Below are 27,190 nucleotides of genomic sequence, written 5' to 3' on the forward strand. Positions count from 1 at the left end.
GGGTCTTTTTTTTTCCCTTTATATTCCTCTGTGCCAGTGCTGTGACTCCATTGGAGCTGACTTGGTTTCTCTGAGGCAGCACATTATGCTGGGATCCTGGTTTGTCCAGAGAATTTTGCAGTGATTCAGGCTTTCTCTGAGACCGTGCCAACAAGGCCCTGCTGGTCATCTGCGACAGCTCCGTTCTCTGCGTCTTCCTGATGCGCGAGGATTCTTGAACACATCCAGGGTGCACGGAAGGTGTTGGAGACCAGAGAGCATACCTGGCGAGCGCTTTTCTTTTCTCTTTTTCTCTTTGTAGAAGAAGGTAGTAGCATCAGCTCGCTCGGGTCTCTTCTAAGCAGTTCTGTGGTATCTGCCTCTGTCGCTGTCTTGTCAGAGTTTTATTGTCTGGGGCACTTTTGTTCAGATTTTCTTTAAACTTGTTCAGCTTGTCATGGAATGATTTTTCTATCTCTTATAAAAAAGAAATGTATTTGTAAAACATGTCTGTCTTGCGCCATGTTATGGCCGCTCTGATTTTCTATAGTTGAGTCTTTTTCTTTCTCTTTCTCTTTTTCTCCCAGCTCTGGGGCTCTAATGCACAGCTTTGTGTATGGTAGGCAAGTACTTCACCACTGAGCTATAGTTCTAGCCTCTGGATAGCTTTAGTAAACCAAGCATATGTCTGCTTAACCAGGCATCAAAACACTAAATTTATTATAAATTAGTCTTGCCTAATTTAATCTTTAAGATTTCCTAAGTATTTTGCTTGCTCAGTTTTCTAGTGACATTTTTAAAAAATTAAGTAACTTTATTACAACATTAACAGCATTAGATGAAGACGAAAATTCTTGACATGATGTGGAATTTCTTTGTACCTGTCACCTCCTGCACTCTAGTCTGAACTCCAGCTACTGTTTCAGTTTTCAGCTTTGTTCTGGTTTTGACCAGTTTCACACAGGTGCAACCTGACAGACAGTCCTGCCCGAGGCTAACATACCTCAACTTCAACTTCCTGCCTGCCTAAGAGCTGTGAGACAAAGTCCACCCCAGCAGGCCCAGCCAAGCACGCAGCGCCTTCACACCCCACTGGCCCTAAGACTGGCTAAGACAGGAATGCAAAACAGAAAGGGTAATGAGGAAGAAAACCGTGACAGGGTTCAGAAACTTCACTATAGCTGATAAAACCAAAATTGCCTGTGGAGACCTGTGCTCCTAAAGCCATCTCATGCAAGGATGAAGAAGATAACAAATGGTGTGCTTATATTCAGAACATTTATAACCTCAGAGTTCACCATATTAGCCCTCCTCTCTCACCCCTAAATCTAACCACCACCTCAGAAAACCATCTTACAGCCTCACTTGTAAAAGAAAATTTAAAAGAAGCAAGCCAGCACATGCCATTTTTAAACCGTTCTTAAATTTTAGGTCTTGATTCATCTTCAAGTTTTCTCTAATGCATTATTTTCTTACTCATGGAGTGTTCTCTTCCCTCTTCCAGAAAGATTTTCATGCACTAATCAAAAGAAAAAAAAAACATCAGAATCATCCCTCTAAAATAAAATCCACTTGAAATTTCTGGCTCTTATTGGTCTAAAAATAAAATTCATTATAATAGATTTTTAAAGCAAGGAGCAGCTGGGCATGACGGTGCATGCTGTTAATCGTAGCCTGGGGAGGCAGGGGCAAGTGGCTTTCTGTGAAGTGAAGGCCACCCTGGTCTACACAGTGAGTTCCAGGATAGCCAGGACTACAGAGAGAGAGAGAGACAGAGACAGACAGAGAAGCAGAGATAGACAGAGAGACAGAGACAGAGAGACAGACAGAAACAAAGACAAAGAGACAGACAAAGAAAGAAAAAAGAGACACAGAAACAGAGACAGAGAAAAAGAAAGACTGTCTCAATAATAGTAATAGTAATAATAATAATATAATAATAATAGTAACAATAAACACAATGAAAGTAGGAAGCACATGCATGATTCTTCATTGACATATGTGATATCTTTGAATTTCTCCCAGACATGGAGTTCAGCTCTCAGTTGTTAAGAATTGAGAGCAAGCTAACCTTACTCTTTTCTTTTGCAAGTGCCAAGCCAGGGGTGAAGGCACAAGATGGGGCAGTGGCTCTGCGCTGAGGTCCTTCCAGGACAGTGAGCCTGGCCTGTCTTTCACCTCCCAGGCCAGGGTGCCTGCTTGATTTGCATTTCCAGCTGATCACCCTCCTTCCTCTGCCTGCTCTGACCCACAGCAACTGAGGACAGGAGTGCCCGGCTTGGTGACTTTATCCTTGGGAGACACCTCAGAAGCTTCGTGGATTGCCTCTATTCATGTCTTGTGACGCAGGCTTGTCTCCTTCCTGGAGAGGGCTAGGAGCCAGGGCTCTCACTGAGTGGCTGTGTGTCCTGTGGACACAGTCAGAGGTCCCCCCCCCACCAGGATGAGGTTGTTAGCAGAGCTGTTGGGGCCAAAGCCTGGACCTGCACAGCTGTAACAAATTCAGCAATTTATCTTTAAAAGGTTTATTGAGAGGTGAGTAATAATTATAAAATGCAGAAAAGGGAGATTTATTCAAGATGGCCACATTGAGAAGAGAAGCAAAGGTCGATGTTCAGGGTCCTGAAATGAGGTTTTGGCTTAAATGGCTTGTCAGAGATATGCAATCCCAGTTGTGATATAGTTGCACTTGTCACAGTCTTAGCTTCAGTCTCTCTGCGAGATGATCTAGCAAGTTGTCAGGACGCAGTGGAACCTTTTACTGGAAGACAGGTTCCTGCTCTGGCTGGCAAACGGCTTCAGCCTTCTCCTGCTCCCAGCATGAGACACCTGGAGAAATCCCTCTTCCTTAGGTACGTTCTCTAAGAGTCAGATAGCCCCCTGGGCGTGATGGCACACACCTTTAATCCAGAGGCAAGGGGATCTCTGAGTTCAAGGCCAGTCTGGTCTACAGAGCTAGTTCCCAGACAACTAGGGTTCCACAGAGAACCCGTCTCAAAACAAAACAGGCAGATAGCCAAAGACAGGGGCACACTATCTCTCTCTGGAAAGTCTTTGCTCCTGCCAGAGGTTTACAGAGTTCTAACCAGGAACACATCAGAATATGCCTTACTTGAAGACGGAGTCTGAACAGAGGTGATTTTTTTAAATGGGCCATTAGGATTGGTGTCCTCATAACAAGATATTAGGTTCAGAGGAAAGTGTGAAGACTCGGGGAGAAGGGAGGCTCTCTGCCAACCAAGAGTAAGGCTCAGAGCCCAGGCTTGTGAGCAGGCTTGTGTGCTTCTATTGTTTAAGAGCCCCATTCTCTGGAAATCAGTTACCACACCCCTCCCAAACCAGTGAGATGCAACAATGCAGACATTGAAGCAGGAAGTTTCTTAATATTTGCTGATTTTTTTATAGAGGGGATGGGCTTTGTAAATATTAGTCTAGCTGGATTTGTTTAACTTTTTGAAATTCTTTGTGAATTTCACACCATGCACCCCAATCCCACTCATTTCCCCATTCCTGTATACCTGCCCTCAGTACTTGCAACCTCACCCCCAGAAAAGAAATATCAAACCAACAACCAAACAAGCAAAATGTATCCATGGAAACTGTGGTGTGTCATGGCGCATACACAGTGTACCGTTTTGCCCAAACAGCTTTACTTGCAAATGCTCATTGCAATGAGTCAGTCATTGGTCTGGTTCAAGGCTTCTGGCTTCTGCTGCAACCTCAAGACTGGACCCTCACCAGGACCTCTCTTGGCTCTCCTGTTGTCACCCTGTGTCATGGAGATCCTGCTGATTTCAATGAGTGTGCACTTCTGAACATTAATTTCTTTTCGGTCCCTCACTATCCTCTGGCTCTGCTGCCTTCCTAGGACTCCCTGGGAACTCAGATTCTTTACTAATACGATGAACTAATACGATGAAGGGGGTTGGTTGGACTCTCTTTCATTCTGTGTTCTGAGCAGGTGATTAGTAAAACTTCTGAACACTTCAACTGAGCACAGTTGGATTTTTTTTTTGTGGGTGCTTTATGCATCTTTAATTTTCAGACAGTCAGGACCCCAGGAAAGAGGTCAAAGTTGGGGAACACTGAGTCTGTTTCCATCACTGAAAAGACCTCAAGCCCATTAGCCTTCTAAATAATTTAGTTAAATCTTACAGGAAAGCCAAACTGTAGGTTTTGCCAGACATTGGCAAAGTTCAAGATGCCCAGAGCGTCGATGCTGACACGTCCCGAGAAGCTAACACTCTACACATCTTTCATAGATTGTGCTTGTTAGAGCTGCTGTGTTCCACTTGCTTTAATCCATTTTCTGTTACTAATAACATAATATCCCAGTCCAGTGATGCTGCTTGCAGAACATTATTAGACAAAGTGGTGTGTTTGGATTACAGTTATGGTTGAAAGGCAGGAGTCACATCTGGCAAACAGTCCCAAGGCACCTTGGGGCATCACCATATGGCAAGAGACTGAAAGAGCGTGTGCCAGTCTCTTGTAGTCTCCCTTCTCGTCATTTTTTTTTTTAATTTAGATATATTTTAAATTTACGAGTATGAGGTTTTAATCTTTCTGACTGGATGTGAGACTCATTACCTAATATGATTTGCTTGGGTACAGAAGAACACTGTAGAAACCCTCAGGAATTTAGGGCCCACCAGTGGTCCAGGGGACTAGAATTGGAGATATATTTGTGGGGAGATATATTTGACCCCACAGGTGTCAGGAACAAGCCACTTCTCAGCAACCGTGTCTTCAAATTCATCTGCATTAACTTGGTGAAGCTCAGCAGGGCAGTGGTGGCGCACGCCTGTAATCCCAGCACTCTGGGAGGCAGAGGCAGGCAGATTTATAAGGGTCAGCCTGGTCTACAGAGTGAGTTCCAGGACAGCCAGGGCTATACATTCCAGTGGGAGGAAATTTGAACTGGGTTCTATGCAGAGCCTCAGTCACATGCTTCTTATTCTGTATTTTAGTACAATGGACATGATGACTTGGCCAATGTGAACCTTGTCCACTGTGGCCTGGGGCTTCCCACAGGCACCACACATACCTGTCTGGAGCCTGGATTGAGGTCAACACTGAGATCAGGGACTTGAATAACTACCAGAAAATTGTCTCCAAGGTCTCTTAGGGCAATCCAGCGAGGCAACAGGCTTCATATCAAGGATGCTGGCATTGTGAGCATCACACACCAGGCCCCCATCGGGAAAGGGCCTTGGCTGCCTTACTTGGTTGCAAGTGTATGTGTGTTCTAACTACATGTATATGCAACATGTGCATGCCTGATGCCCATGAAGGTCAGAAGGGGGAGGATCTGATCTCCTAAAAATGGAATTACAGATGGTTGTAAGCTGCTGTGTGGGTGCTGGGAATCAAACCCTGGTCCTCTGTAAGAGCAGTCAGTGCCCTTAACCAGTGAGCCATCTCACCATCTCTCATCTTCTCTTCTTTAAAATCCTCCCATATCTATCATGCAGAGTGTACCCTGAAGACAGAGATTAATCTCAAACAGGAGATTCAGGAGGACAACCATATTCAAACTATAGAAGATGATTAAAAGAAAAAAAAAACAGTCTAATAAATAGCAAGTAAGACTATTCAGACTGTCAATACACGGTTGATTGTAACAGTGAGTAAATACAGGGCTTAATTTTGCCTCAAGCAAGGACCAGGATGGGTAAAGGCTGAGGAGAACCAGGAGTAAGTGGGTAGAAAGGAGGAAACATTGGAGCAGTCCATGGTGGTCAGACACTGAAGATGAGCTAAGTCTTAGTAAACAGACTTAGAAGGACCCTAGCTAAAACTGGGCCTGGCATGTTGAAGATGAGCCCCAGTTTAAAAAAAAAGGGACTAACTTTTTGAGAGATCAAGGACAGCACAAGAAAACCTACAGAATCAACTAGCCTGGGCCATAGAGGCTCACAGAGACTGAATCGCCAACCAGAGCATGTGTGGGATGGACCTAGGTCCTCTGCACATGTGTAACAGATGTGCATCTTACTGTGGGACTTCAAACAGCAGGAGCAGAGGCTGTCTCTGACTCTGCTGTCTGCCTTTGGTCCCTTTCCTCTAGCTGGGCTACCCCTTCTAGCCACAATAGAAGATGCACGCAGTCCTACTGCAACTTGATATGCCAAAGCAGGTTGATATCCACAGGAGGCCTCCTCTTTTATGAGAAGGAAGGAAGGACTGGGGGAGGGACTGGAAGTAGAGGAGGGAGAGGAAGCTGACATTGGGATGTAAAGTAAATTAATAATTAATATAAAAACAAGAGCTTCCAGTCTAGGCCGGTGACCTGAGAAGGCCTTGGGCGCAAACTCCACAGCCAGTCCCACAACATCCAGAGGAAGCTCCACTCCCAGGCACTCTAACACATCAGGGATCCCAGGATCACAGGTGCCAGGAGCTTGGACACCCCCAGAATCACAGGATCACAGAGAAACTTGACTCTGAGGAGTTCTGACACAACCAGGATCACAGGAAGAACAGGCTCCAGTCAGATATAGTGAGGGCAGGTAGCACTAGGGATAACCAGATGGCAGGAGGCAAGCGTAAGAACATAAGCAACAGAAATCAAGGTTACTTGGCATCATCGGAACCCAATTTTCCTACCATAGCAAGTCCTGAATACACCATCACACTGGAAAAACAAGATTCAAATCTAAAATCACTTCTCATGATGATGATAGAGGACCTTAAGAAGGTCATAAATAACTTCCTTAAAAAAATACAGGAGAACACAGGTAAACAGTTAGAAGCCCTTAAAGAGGAAACACAAAAATCCCTTAAAGAATTACAGGAAAACACAATCAAATCGGTGAAGGAATTGAACAAAACCATCCAGGATCTAAAAATGAAAATAGAAGCAACAAAGAAATCACAAAGGGAGACAACCCTGGAGTTAGAAAACCTAGGAAAGAGATCAGGAGTCATAGATGCAAACATCATCAACAGAATACAAGAGACAGAAGAAAGAATCTCAGGTGCAGAAGATACTAGAGAAAACACTGACACAACAGTCAAAGAAAATACAAAATGCAAAAAGCTACTAACCCAAATAATCCAGGAAATCCAGAGCACGATGAAAAGACCAAACCTTAGGATAATAGATATAGAAGAGAGTAAAGATTGCCAACTTAAAGTAAATAGCTTCAACAAAATTATAGAAGAAAACTTTCCTAAAATAAAGAAAGATGCCCATGAACATACAAGAAGTCTATAGACCTCCAAATAGACTGGACCAGAAAAGAAATTTCTCCCATCACATAATAATCAAAATACCAAATGCACTAAACAAAGAAAGAATATTAAAAGTGGTAAGGGAAAAAGGGCAAGTAACATATAAAGGCAGGCTTATCAGAATTACACCAGACTTCACACCAGAGACTATGAAAGCTAGAAGATCCTGGGCAGACCTCATACAGACCCTAAGAGAACACAAATGCCAGCCCAGGCTACTATACCCAGCAAACCTCTCAATCACCATAGATGGAGAAACCAAGATATTCCATGACAAAAACAAATTTTCACAATATCTTTCCACAAATCCAGCCCTACGACAGATAATAGATGGAAAACGCCAACACAAGGAGGGAAACTACACCCTAGAAAAAGCAAGAAAGTAATCTTTTAACAAACCCAAAAGAAGATAGCCACACAAACATAATTCCACCTCCAACAACAAAAATAACAGAAAGTAACAATCACTTTTCCTTAATTAATATCTCTTAATATGAAAATTAATATTACCAACATAGCCTAATTGATTGAAATTCAAAAATATGAGGAATTAGAAATGTGTTAGCTGTCACCCAGTGGTCTCTCTAATTTGGTAACTGGAGAAACATGTCCAATATTGTACCATCCATATACACTTTCTGCTTGTTTGTACTTGACAGAGTCTTGCTGTGTATCACATAATGGTCTTGAAATCATGCATCTCAATCTCAGCCTCTCTATTAGTAGGATTGTTCATTTGATGTTTTTACTCTATATTATGGTTTTCAGAACAGCTTACATATTTCAAAATTATTTATACAGCCAAAAGAAATGTAGACAATTAATTTGGGAGGTGACTTGTAAGAGAACAACAAAGAGTGAAACCCAATGTTTTGTTTGATATTTATAATTATCGTATCAGCTTTGAAGAAGATAACCTTATAAGTTACTCTTTTTCAGAGATGAATGCTTTTCAAAATCATCACAGCCAGTGAGCCAGAATCTTACCCTCACCTAATGTCTGTGCCACCCTCCAAGCAGAACCATTGTTCACTGAAACGGTTAATGAATGACTTCATGCATAGACCGTCTTAATACACACACCAGTTCTTAAATGAATGTAACCTGTTCCCTGTGGGCTGAGAATGATGACAATCACTCAAGTCACATAGCTTTGACCATAGCAGGAAATCTGTATCCAAATAATTGTGCCTACAATTCATTCCTTGGCGCAGCAGAACTGTCAACTCTTAGCTTAGCTATTGTGGAGGTAAGATCCTTTGGTGAAATGAGGGACATTGAAGTACAGCCGTATTACAATGAACTCCAGTGTCTAAAAATTGTTCTTATTTTGGATTTGTACCACAAAGCCAAGGTTTTTATCTTTTCTAAAAACAAAACAAACAAAAAACTAAAATAAATTAAAAAAGAGGGCTGAGCCGGGTGGTGTTGGTGCACGCCTGTAATCCCAGCATTGAGTTCTGAGTTCGAGTTCTGAGTTCGAGGCCATCCTGGTCTACAGAGTGAGTTCCAGGACAGCCAAGGCTATACAGAGAAACCCTATCTCAAAAAAAAAAAAAAAAAAAAAAAAAAAATCCAAAAAACCAAACCAAACAAAACAAAACAAACAAACAAACAAACAAACAAAAAGGCTGAGAGGAACCGGCCTAGAATTCCTCAGCTGTCCGTCCGCAGGCTGGTATGTGATGTGACAGGTGGTAACCCTCAGGTTTTTATCACTGGACTTGCTTCAGTCCCTCTGTCACAAATCCTAAACAGTCGATTTTGCAAGAATATGACAAGATGGGAAATTAGCAAAATTGCAGCTGGGTTCATATCAGGCCAGCTGCCCATACACTCGGCAGCAAGAGGGAAATGTGTCTGCAGCTGACCAGCACAGACTCAACGGGTTACCCTGCACCCTGCGCCGTACCTGCTCTCTCTACCTGCTCTCTCGCTCCTCGGAGCATCCTTGGGCAGTTCTGGACAATCCAGAGGAATTCGACCACAGGGGAGGCCCTGGGCCCAGAGTGGCCAAGAAAAGCACAGACTATTTGGATCCAGAGTGTCACTGGATCCTGTGTCTGCCACCTCCTGTATTTCACAGCCACCGTGGGGCATTTCTATGGGAAGGTAGCAGCCTCCAATTTCTCTGGAACATGGCTTATGTAAGGTGAGAATGCTATGTTCACAGGAAATGTGGCAAAAACAGGGTGGTGTGTTTCCCCCCCTAACTTAACTGTTTCTCAGAAAGCTATTTGTGACAAGGGCTTAAGCCCAGCTGGAGTGGGATGGGGTTACAGAGACACTCCGTGTAACTCTTGATGTGCCCAGGACTAAAACTAATCTAGTATAAGAAAATGAATTGAAGGCAGTTTGAATCGCAGTACGACGGAGGAGTGGGCGCCGGGATCTCGCTGAGCGTCCGCCTGGCCTCCTCTCTTCCTCGTTTGTCCGAGCTTCTGCACAGTCCGAGATGGCTGGCGGTAAGGCTGGAAAGGACTCCGGAAAGGCCAAGACAAAGGCGGTTTCCCGCACACACGCAGCGAGCCGGCTTGCAGTTCCCTGTGGGCCATATTCATCGACACCTGAAATCTAGGGCAACCAGCCACGGACGTGTGGGCGCGACCGCTGCTGTGTACAGCGCAGCCATCCTGGAATCCTGGAGTACCTCACCGCAGAGGTACTTGAGTTGGCAGGAAATGCATCAAAAGACGTAAAGGTAAAGCGTATTACCCCTCGTCATTTGCAACTTGCTATACATGGAGATGAAGAATTGGATTCTCTGATCAAGGCTACAATTGCTGGTGGTGCTGTCATCCCACATATCCACAAATCGCTGATTGGGAAGAAAGGACAACAGAAGACTGTCTAAGGATGCCTGGATTCCTTATTATCTCAGGACTCTAAATATTCTTAACAGCTGTCCAGTGTGGTGATTCCAGTGGACTGTATCTCTGTGAAAAATACAATTTTGCCTTTTTGTAATTCTATTTGAGCAAGTTGGAGGCTTAATTAGCCTTCCAACCAACCAAATTTCTGCATTCGAGTCTTAACCATATTTAAGTGTTACTGTGGCTTCAAAAAAGCTATTGATTCTGAAGTAGTGGGTTTTTGATTAAGTTGACTTTTTTAAAAAAAAAAACTGTTTGGATTTTAATTGTGATGCAGAAGTTATAGTAACAAACATTTGGTTTTATACAGACATTATTTCCACTCTGGTGGATACGCTCAATAAAGGTCATATCCCAAAATAAAAAAAAAAGAGAAAATGAATTGAAGACTCCACTGAGCAAACAAACCTTAAAGACCCCCTGGCTCCAGGGATCCCACAGTTTGATTAGAATCTCTAGAGATTTACAAAACTTACCTGTCAGGGTACCACTGCATGGGATTCTGACTTATTAACACTGGGGTAAGGGACTCTGTGAATTTAAAAGAAAATATGTCTTAAGATTCTCACTGGGCCTACAAGATGGCTCAGCAGGTAAAGGTGTCTGCCACTAAGCCCAAGGACCTGAGTTCAAACCCCAGGACCCACATAGTAGGAGGCAAAAGCAGATCCTCTCTCAAGTCATCCTCTGATTTCAAGACAAAAGCCTCTCTTTTCACCCACAAACACAGACATGCAAATAAGTAAATACAACAACACTAACAACACCACCAACAACAAAATAAGGGGTCCTATCTCCCTGAAGACTTTAAACTCCAAATAGGATTCAGATCTATTTTACTTCCACATTTTGTGGATGAGGAAACTGAGGCCCAAAGAAAGGAAGTGTCCTTGAAAGGTCAGAGCAGCTGATTAGTTTTGAAGTAAAACCCAAAATGGATCGTGTAGCAGTCTGGGTTTTCAAGGTCTTTGACTCACTGACCTGGTGATCTTCAGACACCACACAAACGCTAGAGCCCTCAGCCAGTGTCCATCTGAAGACAAACTCACAGACTGATAGAGTACTGTGGGAGCCCCAGTAACAAGTCCACACATTTCCAGACCCCAAGTTTTGACAAAAGCATTTAAATACAACAAAGCTGAATATCCATGTGCAGAAGAATGGAATTAGAGCCACATGTCTCTCACCCGATCAAAGACCTTAATTAGACCCAGAACGCAGGAAGCACTTGCCTACAAACACACAAGCAAGAACTTTCTGGGCAGGACTCCAGGAGCATAAGAAATAAACCCAAGGAGTAACCAGGTGACTGGATAAAGAAAAGATACTGTGTGGGATTGCATGCAGCCATAAATGGAAAATGTAAGACATGACATCTGTAGGGAAATGGGTACAACTGGAAATGTCATGTTAAGCAAAATAGGCCAGACAGAGAAAGACAAGTAGTGTATATTTTCCGTTATTTGCAGAACCTAAGCTTAAACCTGTATGGACGAATATGTGTGTTTATATATGCGGACAGGCATGACATTAGAAAATGATCCAAGAAAAGTGAGGCATTCCTAGGGAAAGGGGGAAATGGAGAAGTGGGTGGAATAGGTGTGGTGAGAAGGTAGATGGGGAAACTAAGTCAGGGAAGAAATAACCAGATGCAGGGAGAAGGGAGCAGAGAGGAAGAAATGAGAACACAGTATGCATACATGATTCATAAGATACCAGAACTACTAAAGTGAACCTTTGTGTTACTGGGACCATTGATGCTGGTTCGCTGGAGCTAAGAAATTAGTGGTGACTAAGAAGAGACCAGCATCACTGAGATGAAATCTTCTGGGAAGTGTTTTCTGAGAGCACAGAGGCTGTGTTCTAGAGACAGGCAACATTGTACCTTGTGCTGTGACTGGACTTGGTAATGTGTAAAGAGTCACCTAGGTGGTACTGATTTTGAAGGTATAAAGGGGTCATGCAAAGGAGTTGAGGCTTGGCACCATGAAGAGAACTTATGAGAGGCTATTGATGAAGCCTAGTTACAGTGGAAGACAGCAGTGTTTTTGAGATGCCAGTATCATGAGAGGACCATCAAGAACAGCAGCAACAGTGGAGTACAGGCAGCTGGAGCCTAGAAGACAAGGTGTGTGCTACAAAGGGCAGGGCTGGGGAAGTGACCCAAGCCCTTGGAGGAGCCCGGAAGATAGTGAGTGGATCCCAGACATTGGGTGGTTGGAGTTTGATTTTGCTTTTGATTGTAACTGTGCCCTGATATTTTTCCCTCTTGAAGTAAGAAGGTATTTCAATGGATCCCACAAGAGACTTTGAATTTTAAAGGATATTAGATATTTTAAAAGGATTGAACTTTTAATATGTAAAAACCGTGGGCCAGGCAGTGATGGCACATGACTTTAATCCCAGCACTTGGGAGGCAGAGGAAGGTGGATTTCTGAGTTTGAGGTCAGCCTGGTCTACAGAGTAAGTTCCAGGACAGCCAGAGCTACACAGAGAAAGCCTGTCTCAAAAAACAAAACAAAACAAAACAAAAAAAGACTGTGGGACTTTAAAAGTTATTTAGATCTTGGGGATGAATAAGGAAGTAAGGATTAATAGTGATGTGTTTGTATGTCAAGTTGACAAGGAGTCATTTGTACTGGTTGGTTTTGTGTCAATTTGACACAGGCTGGACTTATCACAGGGAAAGGAGCTTCAGTTGGAGAAGTGCCTCCATGAGATTCAGCTGTGGAGATTGAATCTTCTCAGTTGGTGATCAAGGCAGGAGGGCCTGTGGTAGGTGGTGCCCTCCCTGTGCTGCTAGTCTTGGGTTCTATAAGAGAGCAAGCTGAGCAAGTCAGGGGAAGCAAGCCAGTAAATAACATCCTCCATGGCCTCTGCATCAGCTCCTGCTTCCTGACTTGCTTGAGTTCCAGTCCTGACTTCCTTTGGTGATGAACAGCAGTGTGGAAGTGTAAGCTGAATAAACCCTTTCCTTCCCAACTTGGTTCTTGGTCATGATGTTTGTGCAGGAATAGAAACCCTGACTAAGACACCTTCCTTGTTCAAATCCTTCTCTCCTCTTCCCAAACCGTGTCCTGGGGATATTTCTAAGACCTTCAGGCTTCAGACTCTCTAAGTCCCAATGTCATGAAAGTTCTACACTGTTCGAAAGCTTAATGATATCGATTTATCAATAATTTGCATATACTTGCACATTTCCACGTATCATTACAATCCGTAAGAGACTGATAAAGACCAGAGTTATCAGAGATAAATGTTAACATGAAGTGGGAGTGACATTAATTGGGGCTTATTGGTCACAAGTGATTGGTTCTTTAGTACTTTAATGAGTATTCCAAGATACAACAAAACAGTCATACTAGACCAGCCTGTAAGGCTCTGAGGAGAGTTGGACAGTGGCAGTTCAGATGATATGGGTGCCCTGCCCTGGGCAGCGTGTTGCCCTAGTAGATTAATATGGAAACAAACACCTGCTATCTTTGCAGACAGAAAAGGACAAGTCCAACATACCACCATTATACCATCATTGGCAGTAAGTCCGCTCTGTCTGGAACACCTCCCAGACAGCTGCAGTAACAGGCTTCATCCCTAAATACAGGGGTTGGCACGTGACTGTGCTGAGCCCAATCACTATGACCCATCCTATAAGGTGAGTAATAGGGTCATTCTAATGCCATGAATGAAACTGTGTGTGTGTGTGTGTGGTGTGTGTGTGTGTGTGTGTGTGTGTGTGTTCATGCATGTGTGCATGTGAGAGTTCATGTGTGTAGAGGCCAAAGGACAACCTCAGGTGCCTTCTTCAGAAATGCTGTCCACAGGGTCTCTCATTTGGGCTCCAAAATTAGGCTAGGCTGGCTGCTAGCGATCCACTTGTCTCTACTCCTAGTTCTGGCACTACAAGCACATGCTGCCACACTGACATATGTGAGTTTGAGGACATAAACTTGGGTCCCCAGCAATTTTATTGACTGAACTTTCTCTGCAGCTGGTCTGAAGTCTGGCAGCTGTCCCTACAAACCAAGTTTGTCTATGGAAACCTCAGGTGATGGCCACAGTTTAAAGTTTACATTAGTGGTTCACAGTTGCACCTATAATGTTAGCTGTCTGTGGCCAATCACAGTAAATGGTAAATGTGAAATGTAAATGGTAAATGTGAAATCTAAAACCAGTAAATGGTAAAGGTGAAAATAATTGTCGGTTTTGAGTGGCATGGTGCTACAATTACTCTCTATCAGTGGTAGTCATTGTTGGTGCTCTCTAATCTCTTCTGTGGTCATAATCAATTAAATTTATCATGGCGCACATTACACACAGAACTCATTATTGACTGTGGCTTCTACCTCCCCTGGGGTCTTAGAAGCCATCTATTCTGCAGATAAGGAGAGACACAGACTCTTCTGTTCTCAGGACCTGGCATTCGCGAATGTTCTTATCCAGATTTATCTGTGGATTGGCAGTGGTAGCTGCTACAGCTATTTTTATGGCTCTTCTTGTCCCGTGCTCTCACCCAAAGCTGTTGAATGGCTGCCTTCTTCCCTGGGGAGATATAAACACTGTCCCCCTCCCACTGAAGTCCTAACGACCAACCAAAGTTTGATTCCACCAAAGTTCAACCCAAGGAACCAATGAGTGTATTGGGCTTACACACAGAACATAGGTGAGTTACTGAAGTAGTGGGGACTCCATAGCAAGCACGCTAGCAAGTCTTTGCCTAGCACTGATGATGGGTCCCAAGGCTTGAGTGACAGTCTCCAGCTAGTGACACTGTTTGGGGGAGTCGTGGAGCCTTTAAGAGATGAGGTCAGGCTTGTGAGTTACAGCCTGGCTCTGGTTCCGGTCTGTGTCTGCTATGTGACCAGCTACAAGCTCTCACACCGAGAGGCTAGAGCCCCAGTCCTCATGCTTCCCTTGCTAGGAAATTGAACTCAGATAAGTCCTTCCCCTAAGCTGCCTCTTGCCTGGTGTTTGGTGCAGCAAACGATCAAAGTAACGACTACAGTACTCTCTGACTTACGGTTTCTATTTGCAGCTTTAGCCAATGGACATTAAACTAGGTCTGTATGTTCTCCTCTCCATATATACCCATCAGTCACTTTGGTATCACTGTGTGACACAGCTGAGTGCTAAGGTGTAGACTACAGTTAGAAACAGGCTGAAGGGCTTGGGGTGGTTGAGTCTGAATTCCCTCTGTTCTGTCTTGTTGGGCAGCTCCCTGTTGGTTCAAGGTTATGCCAGACATACAAAGTGACTCTTTCATGTATTCCTGGATGGACAGCTGGTTCCACCAGCCCCAACTCTATTGGCATCTAAGGCACTACAAGCTGCTATGTGCCGGATTAGATTGTTTGTGTGAGCAGCAAGCTTACAAGGTGGCTGGAAAGGTCTGGAAGGAATGTTGCAGCTACCTCACACCAGCACGACCCTCCAAAGTTCTCTGTGTGGGGCTCTTCCAAGGTTGCCAGAGCAATTTCCCACTTTGATAGGCTAAATATCATCATGGGTGTTATTGAAATTGTCCCACAGATAGGTTTGGGTCATGCACCAGTGTAATTCCCCATGAACTGAATAAAACTGTTCTCACAGCATTGAAAGGCCTATATTTTATCTACAGAGAAAAAGACATAAAGTATTCCTCCCATCTGGGTTATATCCACCATTGACAAAGTGACCCCAGAGATCCAGAATTGTAATAATGACAGTGATTTAGTCTACTGATATAGTTCAGAAACTGACTCTAGAACAGTCCCCCTATATGCAGGGCCCTTAGAGTCCTGGGGAAACTGAAAAGCTATTCCTGTCCCTTGAAGATGTATCCGATTTGACAGTCCACCACTTGAACTCCACAGGGTTCCAAAACAGAAGCTGCATCTATAAACTGTAAAATAATTTAAAAACCCTAAATAAATGCCTCTCTTAGTGAAAAATATGCCCTAGTTGGCTAAGATATGTATAATGCCCAGATAATTCAGTCACTATTAATCTGAACATGTAAAAGATTGAAGATGAAGGCCAAGCCGGGCGGTGGTGGCGCACGCCTGTAATCCCAGCACTCTGGGAGGCAAAGGCAGGCAGATTTCTGAGTACGAGGCCAACCTGGTCTACAGAGTGAGCTCCAGGACAGCCAGGGCTATACAGAGACAGAGAAACCCCATTTCAAAAAAACCAAATCCACAAAACCAAAGAAGAAGAAGAAGGAGGAGGAGGAGGAGGAGGAGGAGGAGGAGGAGGAGGAGGAGGAGGAGGTGATGAGGGCCGGGGAAGATGGCTCCGTGGGTAATAGCATCCGATGAGCAGATAGATCTAAGCTTGAATCCTCAGCACTCATGTAAAAAGGTGAGTATTGCCATGAACAGGTGCGTGTGTGTGTGTGTGTGTGTGTGGCAGGGGGACAGAAGAGTCATAGGATTCTGGCCACCAGCATTGGTCCATGTTCGGTGAGAAACCCTGTCTCAAAGGCAGAAAGTGGTAGAGTGAGCACCAGACACCCTTCTCTTGCCTCTACGGGACATAAAAGCATGCGTGTTCTCTCTCTCTCTCTCTCTCTCTCTCTCTCTCTCTCTCTCTCTCTCTCTCTCTCTCTCTCTCATACACACACACACCACACACACCTCCAAAAGACTCACACAATATGAGAGTGTTACTGGTGTCCTCGGTTTGAGCGTGGGATTCTGAGAAGCATGTCTACCGACTGTAACCGACAAAGTATTACTGGGCCTTAAGGCTCTGCACTGTGAGCTCAGAAACCAGCCAATGCAAATGACTGGGCCCTGTACTCACTTACAAGAGAGAGCATCAAATAGCATCTTAACAAAAAATTACTATGGGAATTTAGAGCAACCAAAGTTTGGGAGAACTTTCTAGAAATTAAACAGAAATGATTTTCAAATTTAGAAATCCACTGCTCAGGCAAGAGAGGAGACGTCTGCTGTAGCCTGAATCATGATTCAGCTGCTCAGGTGGGAGAAAAGCTTATTTAAATCCAGAACAAACCTCAGAAAGATGTGGAGAAGAGTTGGCAGCTGAGAATTCTGGGAGGTAGAAAGGGACAAGATGGATGCTGACAATCTGATAATGTTAAAAATCCCACCTGGAAATTGAATCCTGAAGAGCAGGCCAGACTGAAGAGCTAAGGAGCTGATTATAAAATCCTTACATCTGAAGTGGGCGGTCCCTCCAAGAAGAGGGCGTGGCTTGTGGTCATCACAGTGAGGCTCAGGTATAGTCATGTGGAGATCTAGAGATGTGGAGATCTAGAGATGTCGAGATCTAGAGATGTCTCTTGGTACCTGGTCTCTACCCTTGGAGTACATATCTAGAACACTCTGGGGGAGCCAGGAGGGTTTTTTTGTTTTTTGTTTTTTTTTTTTAATCTGAGAAAAATGGGGCTGGAGAAATGGCTCCATGGTAAAGAGCACCTGCTACTCTTGCAGAGGTGGGGTTTCAGTTTCTAGTGCTCACACGGCGGCTCACAATCATCTGATGCCTTTTTCTGGACTTCCAAGGCACTGCACATTTGTGGCACACATACACACTGGCATTCACATAAATTTTTGTTTTGTTTTGTTTTGTTTTTTTCAAGACAGGGTTTCTCTGTGTATCCCTGGCTGTCCTGGAACTCGCTCTGTAGACCAGGGGTTGGCCTCAAACTCAGAAATCCACCTGCCTCTGCCTCTGCCTCCCAAGTGCTGGGATTAAAGGTGTGTGCCACCACCGCCCAGCATCATACTCCTAAATTAAATTAAAAAAAAATTATTTATTTTAAACAATTTAAATTATTTTTTATTAAAAATAAATATTTTTTTAAATCCGAAAAGGTAGTTTTGTTGTTGTTGTTGTTTTGGTTTCTTTGTTTGTTTGTTTTCATCCAGAATCCTCATTGCTAGCCTATCTGTGAAAATCCCAGCTAGTGGAAATCTGGGGGTTCCACGTTCTTTCGTGATACCGTCTCTTCAGCTCCTCCACTGAGAGCCTTCTCTGATGGAGTAGACATCAGAAGAACCACAATCAGCAATTTCCTACTTCATCTGTGCAGCCAGGGGTTAGGAGCTCAGGGGCCAAGCAATGCGCCTAACTCAGGTCCTGAGCCTCTTGGGACCTTGTGCTCCGTGGGTATCTTCCTGGAAACTCTCCAGAGCTCTCAGGTACTTAGAACTGACTAGCTGTCTGGGAATGTTCCCAAACCTAGTGCAGAGGCACAGTGTGCTCTGACTCCATTTCTTCCCTTTATGTTGCTCTCCAAGCCTCTAGTCAGCTCATGTGGTTGAACAGAAATCCATGGACCTCCAGGACTGACATCTAAAAGTATCCCCTGGGGACCACATTCCAGAACAATACCCTGGCAGACAAAATGGTTCCAACTGGCCCACTAGAATAGCGCAGACAGGTTGATTTAAGTTCATCCTTGTTCTCTCTCTCTCTCTCTCTCTCTCTCTCTCTCTCTCTCTCTCTCTCTCTCTCTCTCTCTCTCCTAGGCCTGGCTCTGTAGACCAGGCTGGCTTCAAACCCACAAAGATCCATCCACCTGCCTCTGCCTCCGCCTCCGCCTCCGCCTCCGCCCGCCTGGATTAGGTTGTTTCTTAATCACATTAGACAGGATATCACACGGCTCTAGGCTGCCAAGAGTGTGCAGCTTACTCCTGGACTTGCAATCATATTTATGGCCATAGCCGCGTATACATCCTTCTATATTGTGACTACACAGAACTCCCAGGCCTCCAGTTTTCAGTCATTAAAAAAGCAGAATGTCGGGGACAGCTGTGAAACCGCCCAGCGAGCTGTCCTGGTTAGTGTGACTGCTGATGTGATGAAACACCATACCAAGAGCAAGCTGGGGAGGAAAGGGTCTGGTTTGCTTACACTTCTACATTGCTGTTCATCACCAAAGGAAGTCAGGACTGGAACTCAAACGCGGCAGGAAACTGGAGGCAGGAGCTGATGCAGAGACCACGGAGGTGTGCTACTTACTGGCCTCAACCTGCTTTTGTATAGGACCCAGGGCCACCAGCCCAAGGATGGCACCACCCACCATGGGCTGGGCCCTCCCACATCAACTGCTAATTAAGAAAATGTGCCACTCTACAGGCTCGGCTACACCCCAGTCTTATGGAAGACATTTTCTCAAATGAGACTTGCACCTCTGGGATGACTCTAGTTTGTGTCAAGTTGGCATAAAACTAGCCAGCACAACTGAGCCCTCATCACCTGACAAAAACACATCACTTTTCTTTTTCTTTTTTTTTAAAGATGTATTTATTATACGAGTACACTGTAGCTGTCTTCAGACACACCAGAAGAGGGCATCAGATTCTATTACAGATGGTTGTGAGCCACCATGTGGTTGCTGGGAATTGAACTCAGGACCTCTGGAGGAGCAGTCAGTGCTCTTAACCGCTGAGCCATCTCTCCAGCCCCAACATATCACTTTTCAATTAGAACCTTTCCTTTCTCTTTTATTCCCAAGATGACATGTTAATATTACTATCACACTATGCTACATAAATAACTGGGAGCTGCAGAGACGGTCTACTCTCTTAACCCTTGCAGCTGGAGGGCAGCTCTGCAGCCCCGTGCTCTCCTGCATGCAGAGCAAGCAGCAGGAGCAGCAGCAGCAGCAGCAGCAGCAGAGGCTCCAGATGTATTATTTTGCCCAAACAGCTTTACTTGCGAATAAGAGCAGGTAAGAGCACCTGCCTGTCCTTCCAGAGGGCCTGAGTTCAATTCCCAGCACCCATATGGTGGCTCAGAACCACCCGTGATGGGATCTGACCCCCTCTTCTGGTGTGTCTGAAGACAGATCACTCACATCCATAAACGACACAAGTAATTTAAATCTTTAAAATAAAACAACCCTCTATAAAATAACATACATAATTTAAAAGTCTCAAAGTCTTTACAAATTTAAACTCATTAAATTTTCAGGGAGATTCAAGACGGCAGCAGCTTCCAGCACCTCCAGGGCGATGGGACCACTCCGAGGGGCCTGAGAGACCCACAGAGGCTTTGAGGGGAGATGGGGAGGATGCGTTGCTCTCTATCTCCAGAACAACTGAAGGCAGCAGGTCTTCTGGGAGGATGCTTTTAAAGAGTGGTTTCATGGCATTGGGAGAAAAAGATGGCAGAAGGGAGTGTCATCCGCTGCGGAAAGAAGCAGAAGTAGAGATGTAGCGGACAAATGCCACATTGTTGTACAGTAGGACCCAGCCTCCAACTGCCCCCAAGGCTTGGGCTACCTCCCCCTGTCTGCCTTCTAAGCCAGTGCTGCCACTAGGCCTACAGGACAGAGAGCCACCACTCGGAGCTGTGCTCACCCTGCTGGGGGAAGGAGCACATCAGCACAATGCCACCCAGTGGCAGCACGCCAAGGGGGGGGGGAGGGGTGTTGAGGGAGAGGGGAGTGCTGCCGCCTGGATGGAGCTTAAGGGGGTCCTGCCCCCAGACAAGCTACTCAGCCCCACAATCACCCTGGGTGGCAATGGGATATCCGAAATGAGTGTCATCGATATTCCAGGATGTGTGGTGCTTCAGAAACCTTTAGGAATCAATGACTCATTGCAGTTATAAGTATTTGCATGTAAAGCTGTTTGGGCAAAATAATATGCATGGAGCCTTGGCTGCTGCCGCCTCCGCCATCACTGCTTACCATGCTTGTGGGAGGGCAGTGCTGCCCTCCAACTGCAAACAGCAGCCTGGAGCTCACACAAGTCCTCCACCCACCTCCACCCCCATGCTGTTCAGTCACACAAACACCTTGAGGGTGAAGAATGGTTCATTCCGTGGTCCATGCTGCTGCCAGAGGCCATGATGGTGTCCGTGGTCTATGCTATCCCTGGAGGCCAGTGTTGACGTCCATGGTCCACGCTGCTGCTGGCTGCTATGGGTAAGGAAGATGTTTGGCAGTGACATCAGTGACTGCAGGCTCCTAAAAGAGAATGACAGGCATTGAAGGCTTCTGTGACAAAAACCCCTATCCCTCCTTCCTACTCCACCCCCCATAACTTTATTTTTTTTAAAATCCTATTTTTAAATGCTTTAACCTTCCTTGTAGCCTACCACCCACCAGAGGTAGTGGAAAAGAAAGGATGCGGAGGAGGAGGGCAGTGGACCTGTTTGGAAAGGTTCTTTGGAGCAACTCCTGTCTGTGTTGTCTGGAAACCCGCAGTTTAGTTCATAGATTAGTAAGCAGCTGAATCCACTTGCAAGCACTCCATGGATACATCAGGAGTCCAGTTCGGTAGAGTCGGGTTAGCAACAGTGCTGACACGACCTAGCAGAGACAGTCGGGCCTCAGCCTTGGCTCGAGTCAGCAGGAGGGACCCAGAGGGACACCAGGAGAAAGTTTTAGCTGTGTCTCTCTCTCAGGGAAGTGAAGAATAGCAAAGATGTGAGACCATACGCGGTACACAGCTAGCTGGACCAGCAAGCCATGCTCAGTCCCGGTCACTCCGAGGAGTCCTATTTATAACCTCCAAACATCCTGTGACCTCCACGTGCCTCACCTCAGTACCTCAGCACCTCAGCACATCCAATCAGCCCAAGTCCATGGAAGCAGCAACAAACTGTAGTATATCACTAGACGTGTTTTGGTGCGTTTCTCTCTATGGCATCTTGAAAACTGTAGTTCAAGTACATAATATAAGGCGGACCAATACACGTGTGTCGCTAGCAAAGACTCTTTTATCACATGTCCTTTCACGTGTTTTATAACATCCTTTCTCCTGTGTCTGTTTTAGCAAAACATTCCTTTATGTGCTTGCCCCAGCAAAACACCATCAAACCTACTTTCCAAAGAACCCTTGTTTCACCCCTCCCCCCACCAAACAGTCTAGACAGGGAGCTATTGAAGAAAGTCTTTAAAAACTGACAAAGATGCCGAAGTGTGGTTCTTCAGAGAGTTAATGGCCCTGACTGGGGCAGGGAAGGACTCTGGTTTTCTTTAAGATTCTGACGACTGGGAGTTTGACCATGCTCCAATGAGTACATGGGCAATGCAGATTGGACTTGGTGGGTTTGGGGGTGGGGATGGGGGACTGTGGGGATACAAAGATGGAAAAGTAGACCTGGGAGGAATAGTCATTGAGTGTATTTGGGAGGCACTGTATGAAATTGCCAAATTAATACAAACATGTGGGGGGTAGTCTTTTTTTCTTTTTCTTTTCTTTCTTTTTTTTTTCTTTTTTCTTTTTCTGGTATTCTGAGACAACCAGTTATTCACTCGATAAAACTCCAAAATCTCTTTTTAAGAGTTCTAGTCTTTCAACTGTGGGCTCCTGTAAAATCAAAAGTGAATTAAATACTTTCTTTCTTTTAGGTGAATATTGAACTAGCCCAAATGATAGGGGTACCCACCTACCTTGTCTGCAGTCTGTTTGCTACATGAGGGACTCCTGAGAGGTGACACACCTACTCCACAGCCTTTTTGAGACCTTTGCTCTACAGTGGCAACAGCTCTTCTGATCAATGTCTTGTTTTACCTGGGATCCCAGAACAATGAGATTGCCCATCATCCCTCTGTTCAGACAGTGACATCCTGCTTCTTCAAATCGGTCTTAATTCATGTCAGAGGAGACACTCTTTAAATATGGACCACTCATTTCCACCTTGATTTGTGAAAGGGAAGGGTGATCCCTGCCGACATCAGAAGGCATCGCGTTCTAGGAATGATCCTAAGCAGATCAAAGAAGAAATGAGTGGGAAACTGTGCTGTGTGTGACCAGATTTCCAATGCTCAGTTTAGCTGACCGGGAAACCGATTCCCACACAGTCTGTGCCTTGCATTTTTGGTCATTATAACGAAGCACAGGAGCAGCCTGAAGAAAGTCCTTGGAAGCCATCATTCCTGAGTGCAAGGGCGGCAAAGGCTGTGTGACGTATAATGATGAGACCAAGAGGCCCCGGGGAACTCCAGAAACAAACTATCTATAGCTTCAATACTAAAAAGTCCCAAAGGGCCAAAGTATTGTGAGCAGTATCTGTCCTGGTATTTTCTCCTGGTGATGAGAACTACAAAACAATCCAGCACAGACACGTGTGGCAATAAGAGACATGAAATGGTGGCTGCTGTGTCTGACTATGATGACGTGGAGCCAGGATGCTGCAGAGATTCCTCCTGTGCATCAATTGGACAGTGAACAAAGATAGAGTGCCTTCTCCCGCCTAGGAGTCTTCTTGATAGATCAATAAGGTATGTAGTCTTTAAATCTCATCACACATCTTTAATCAGATCATGAATGTAATAGCCTTGCTAGAAAGTGTTAGAGACATAGACAGGTCCAGTTTGGTTGATGAAATTTAAGGTGCCATGGGACTCCCCATGTTCAGCAAATGAATCAGCTATAGGAAAGCCAAGTACGGTGGCCCCCTTGGGATCTGAGAGATTGTTCCTAGGGTCCCCACAGACACCAAAGTCAGTGAGTATTCAAAACTCCCTTATATCGAATGGCATGGTATTTTCATATAACCCACTGTACTGGTTGGTTTTGTGTGTCAACTTGACACAGGCTGGAGTTATCACAGAGAAAGGAGCTTCAGTTGGGGAAGTGCCTCCATGAGATCCAGCTGTGGGGCATTTTCTCAATTGGTGATCAAGGGGGGAGGGGGAGAGCCCTTTGTGGGTGGTGCCATCCTTGGGCCGGTTGTCTTGAGTTCTATAAGAGAGCACGCTGAGCAAGCCAGGGGAAGCAAGCCAGTAAATAACATCCCTCCATGGTCTCTGCATCAGCTCCTGCTTCCTGACCTGCTTGAGTTCCTGACTTCCTTTAGTGATGAACAGCAGTGTGGAAATGTAAGCTGAATAAACCCTTTCATTCCCAACTTGCTTCTCGGTCATGATGTTTGTGCAGGAATAGAAACCCTGACTAAGACACCTACCCACATCTGGCATCATCTGAATCCCCTCTAGATTACCTATAATGTATAAGACCATGTAAAAAGTAATGTGAATTGCTGTTACTTGGTATCATTAGACAATGACAAAACAGTCAATATGTAAATACTGCAGATATGATTGCCCCTATATATGTTTGATTGGCAGTTGGTTGAATCCATGCATACAAAACGCAAGGATACATGGTAGACTATGTATAAACTGTCATGGGCCCCTAGTTTAGAGGCAGTTTGGGGAACTGAGGAAGGATCAGGAGAGTCCTTCAGAAGAAACTATGCCCAACACAAAATCCACTACCATTTACTGACTGCCCTGTGGCCATATTCTATTCCTCCTTTTGATTAGGAAGAGACCCAGCTCATAAAATTAGAGCTGTGCTGTGAGTATGCCTGAGAGTTTCTGCTCAGCAGAGGTCAGCAATACACTGCTCATCCATGAAGGCCCACGGCTCCCTGGCATGGGCAGCTCATTAAACATAATAAAGGTTAAAAACTCAGAATTAAACCAAACTGGGATAGGAGGAGTAAAGGAGGGATGGGGGAGGGTGCGGATGAAATGTCAGCCTTTTATTTAAGAAAAGTTCAACAATTCAAGGTTTTGTCCCATAGGAAGTTAGGAAGACAGACTGTTAAAAAGCTTCCTCCTCTGGACCTTAATGCATTGAGAGGGCTGTATCTTTTTTTTTTTTTTTTTTTGGTTTTTGTTTTTCCTCCGCTCCCCCCCTCCCTCCGATGACCAACCACCAGACAGGGTTTCTCTGTGTAGCCTTGGCTGTCCTGGAACTCACTCTGTAGACCAGGCTGGCTTCAAACTCAGAAATCCGCCTGCCTCTGCCTCCCAGAGTGCTGGGATTACAGGCGTGCACCACCACTGCCCAGCCTTTTTTTTTTTTTTTTTTGGTTTTTATGTATGAGTGTTTGCCTGCAAGTATGCTTGTATACAATGTGTGTGCCTAGTGCCAGCAGAGGCCAGACAAGGATGCCAGATCCCCTGGAACTGGAGTTATAGATGCTTGGTACTGGTCACGTGGGTGCTTAGAAATCAAGCCTGGGTCCTCTGGAAGAGCAGCAAGTGGGTTTAACCACTAAGCCATCAGCTCTACAGCCGTGTCTTTAATTCATTTTTCTTTCCCTTTTAATTTCCCTTTCTAACAGTTGGATTCTTTAGAGTAGACGTCACTTTCAGTTTTATTTTTGGCTTTGCTGCAGGATATGTGTTAAGGGTCACATATCCTATAGGCAAAACCAAAAAGCCTAGGTTACACAAAGCAGTCTCCCAACAATACTTAGAAGCTCTGCTACTCTTAGTGCCCAAAGCATTAACTTGCAGGGAGTTGGGGGCAGCCTGGGTCTTCTTTCTTGTTTGGTTCTTCTTTAGGCAGTGGAGGGGAAGCCCATCACATGGGGTAAGACTTGGATTTATGAGATATTTAGGGTTGCTGTATGTCATAAAACACTTGTGTTAAGTTTAAGTCACTACAATTCAGTAGCTGACCGGCTTTCTGTGAGTTCCTCTGAGGAGACAAAGTGTTCAGCACCTCATCATAAAACAGCAGGGGACTAAGTGAAGAGATTTATTGCTGGCACTCCTTTCTCTGGTGAATCCGCCTGAAGCTGGTTAACTCTTTGAGAACCAGAGAGGAAGGAAAGGAAAAGAATTAAGATACTGTATACAAGCAAATGTGCACAAACACATACACATTCAAACATTCATACACCCACACTCTGGCTGGGCCCGACAGTCTACCACAATCTTCCACATGTATTCATGCATGCTTACATATGTACACATATACCACCTACATATGTACATATAGACAGACAGACATACACATTTGGATGAATGGATGGATGGATGTGGCAAAATTTCCCACGCCGAACCATTCAACCAATAACTTTATTTTTTCCCTCAGGTCTGTTAGACCTCCTTAGACAAAAAGTTCTTTAGAAAATCATCTCTGAGATAAAGTGTTACATAAAATGGGAGATACAGAAGGATATTGATATTAAGTTCAAAGCAGTGTTTCATTGTAATATACTCATTATAAGTTCAAAGCAACAGTTTTTACATGTTTTGCCTTATCATAGTGCACACCTGTGACTTTATCCTTGGACCTAAATGTTTTTCCTTGAACACAAAATTCTCCAACGTCTTCTTCTCTTTTTATAAATAAAATGAAAGCTCATTGTATGTCTTTTTATACAGTGTCTACCAGCTGAGAGAACTAAAGGAGGCAAGGCAGGTGAGTGGATCTCTAACTTTGAAGTCAGCTTGGCACTCACACACACACACACACACACACACACACACACACACACACACACACACAGGAGTAGAAGGTCTTCACTTTTTAAAGTCTTTTTGCACAAAGACTAGCGTGATCAGTCCAGTCTCCCTGGGTGAGCAGCCTTGAATAAGCCATTCAAGGTTGCTTAGTCCAATGTAATGAAACCCATGTCCTTCACGCACTGCCGGAAACACTGACTGCGCATGTGCAGCCCGAAACACTGACTGCGCATGTGCAGCCCGCATTTCCGGCTCAAACTGAGGCGGTTAAAGCGTCAAGTGTGAGTACCCTGGCCGAACTTGCGTGGGTGACTCCAATAGAGCTGCTGGTGACCCATCTTGCTCACCTTCAGATGGCCAACAAGGGAAAAAGGCAAATAAGCCTTCTGGAAAATAAGTGCAGTGTATGACACACATCTGTATTGTCAGAACTTATTGCTGGGGCAGGAGGATCACCATGAGTCCAAGGCAAATGAGAGCTACAGTGTAAAACCCTATCCGAGGCAAAATGGAAAGAAAGAAAAACGACCTTTCTTTGCCTCTCCACTGCCGCTCACCCGCTCTCCCTGCAGCTGCATGGAGGGAGGCCAGAGAGCCAGGTCTGGGTTTCTCCCTGATGGGTTGGTTTTACTCACAGATTTGGGGTGAACTACTAAATTAATTGGTCATGTGATTTAAGTGATTTTTATGTAAGAGCAAATATGGGCATATTCATAAGATTGTAGAGTTGCTTTGGGAACTTGAATTCTCTTCTGAATGCAATGTCTGCTTTTCTTAGTAATGAGGAAAGCTCAAAGACTCGGCCGCCACTTGCTTGAGCCATACCGTGGTGACATGATGGTTATGGGTGCTGACACTGTTAGTTTTGTCACTGGTGACATTCCAAGCTTTACAGACACCCATCAGTCCTGTGGCCCTGATACCCACCTAA

General features: G+C 44.8%; 1 non-coding gene and 2 pseudogenes across 1 annotated transcript; 1 reads left to right on the plus strand and 2 right to left on the minus strand.

Moving 5' to 3' along the window:
* Nucleotides 1–5,085: 5,085 nt before the first annotated feature.
* On the minus strand, nucleotides 5,086–5,214 carry LOC127688110 (small nucleolar RNA SNORA70). The gene has a single exon (XR_007978563.1). It is a non-coding gene; the product is annotated as a small nucleolar RNA SNORA70 (small nucleolar RNA).
* A 4,361-nt stretch (nucleotides 5,215–9,575) lies between these two features.
* On the plus strand, nucleotides 9,576–10,307 carry LOC127686710 (histone H2A.Z-like; annotated as a pseudogene).
* A 16,098-nt stretch (nucleotides 10,308–26,405) lies between these two features.
* On the minus strand, nucleotides 26,406–26,597 carry LOC127686712 (40S ribosomal protein S29-like; annotated as a pseudogene).
* Nucleotides 26,598–27,190: the final 593 nt, after the last annotated feature.

Source organism: Apodemus sylvaticus, chromosome 6, assembly GCF_947179515.1.
Source record: "Apodemus sylvaticus chromosome 6, mApoSyl1.1, whole genome shotgun sequence".
Taxonomy (NCBI): domain Eukaryota; kingdom Metazoa; phylum Chordata; class Mammalia; order Rodentia; family Muridae; genus Apodemus; species Apodemus sylvaticus.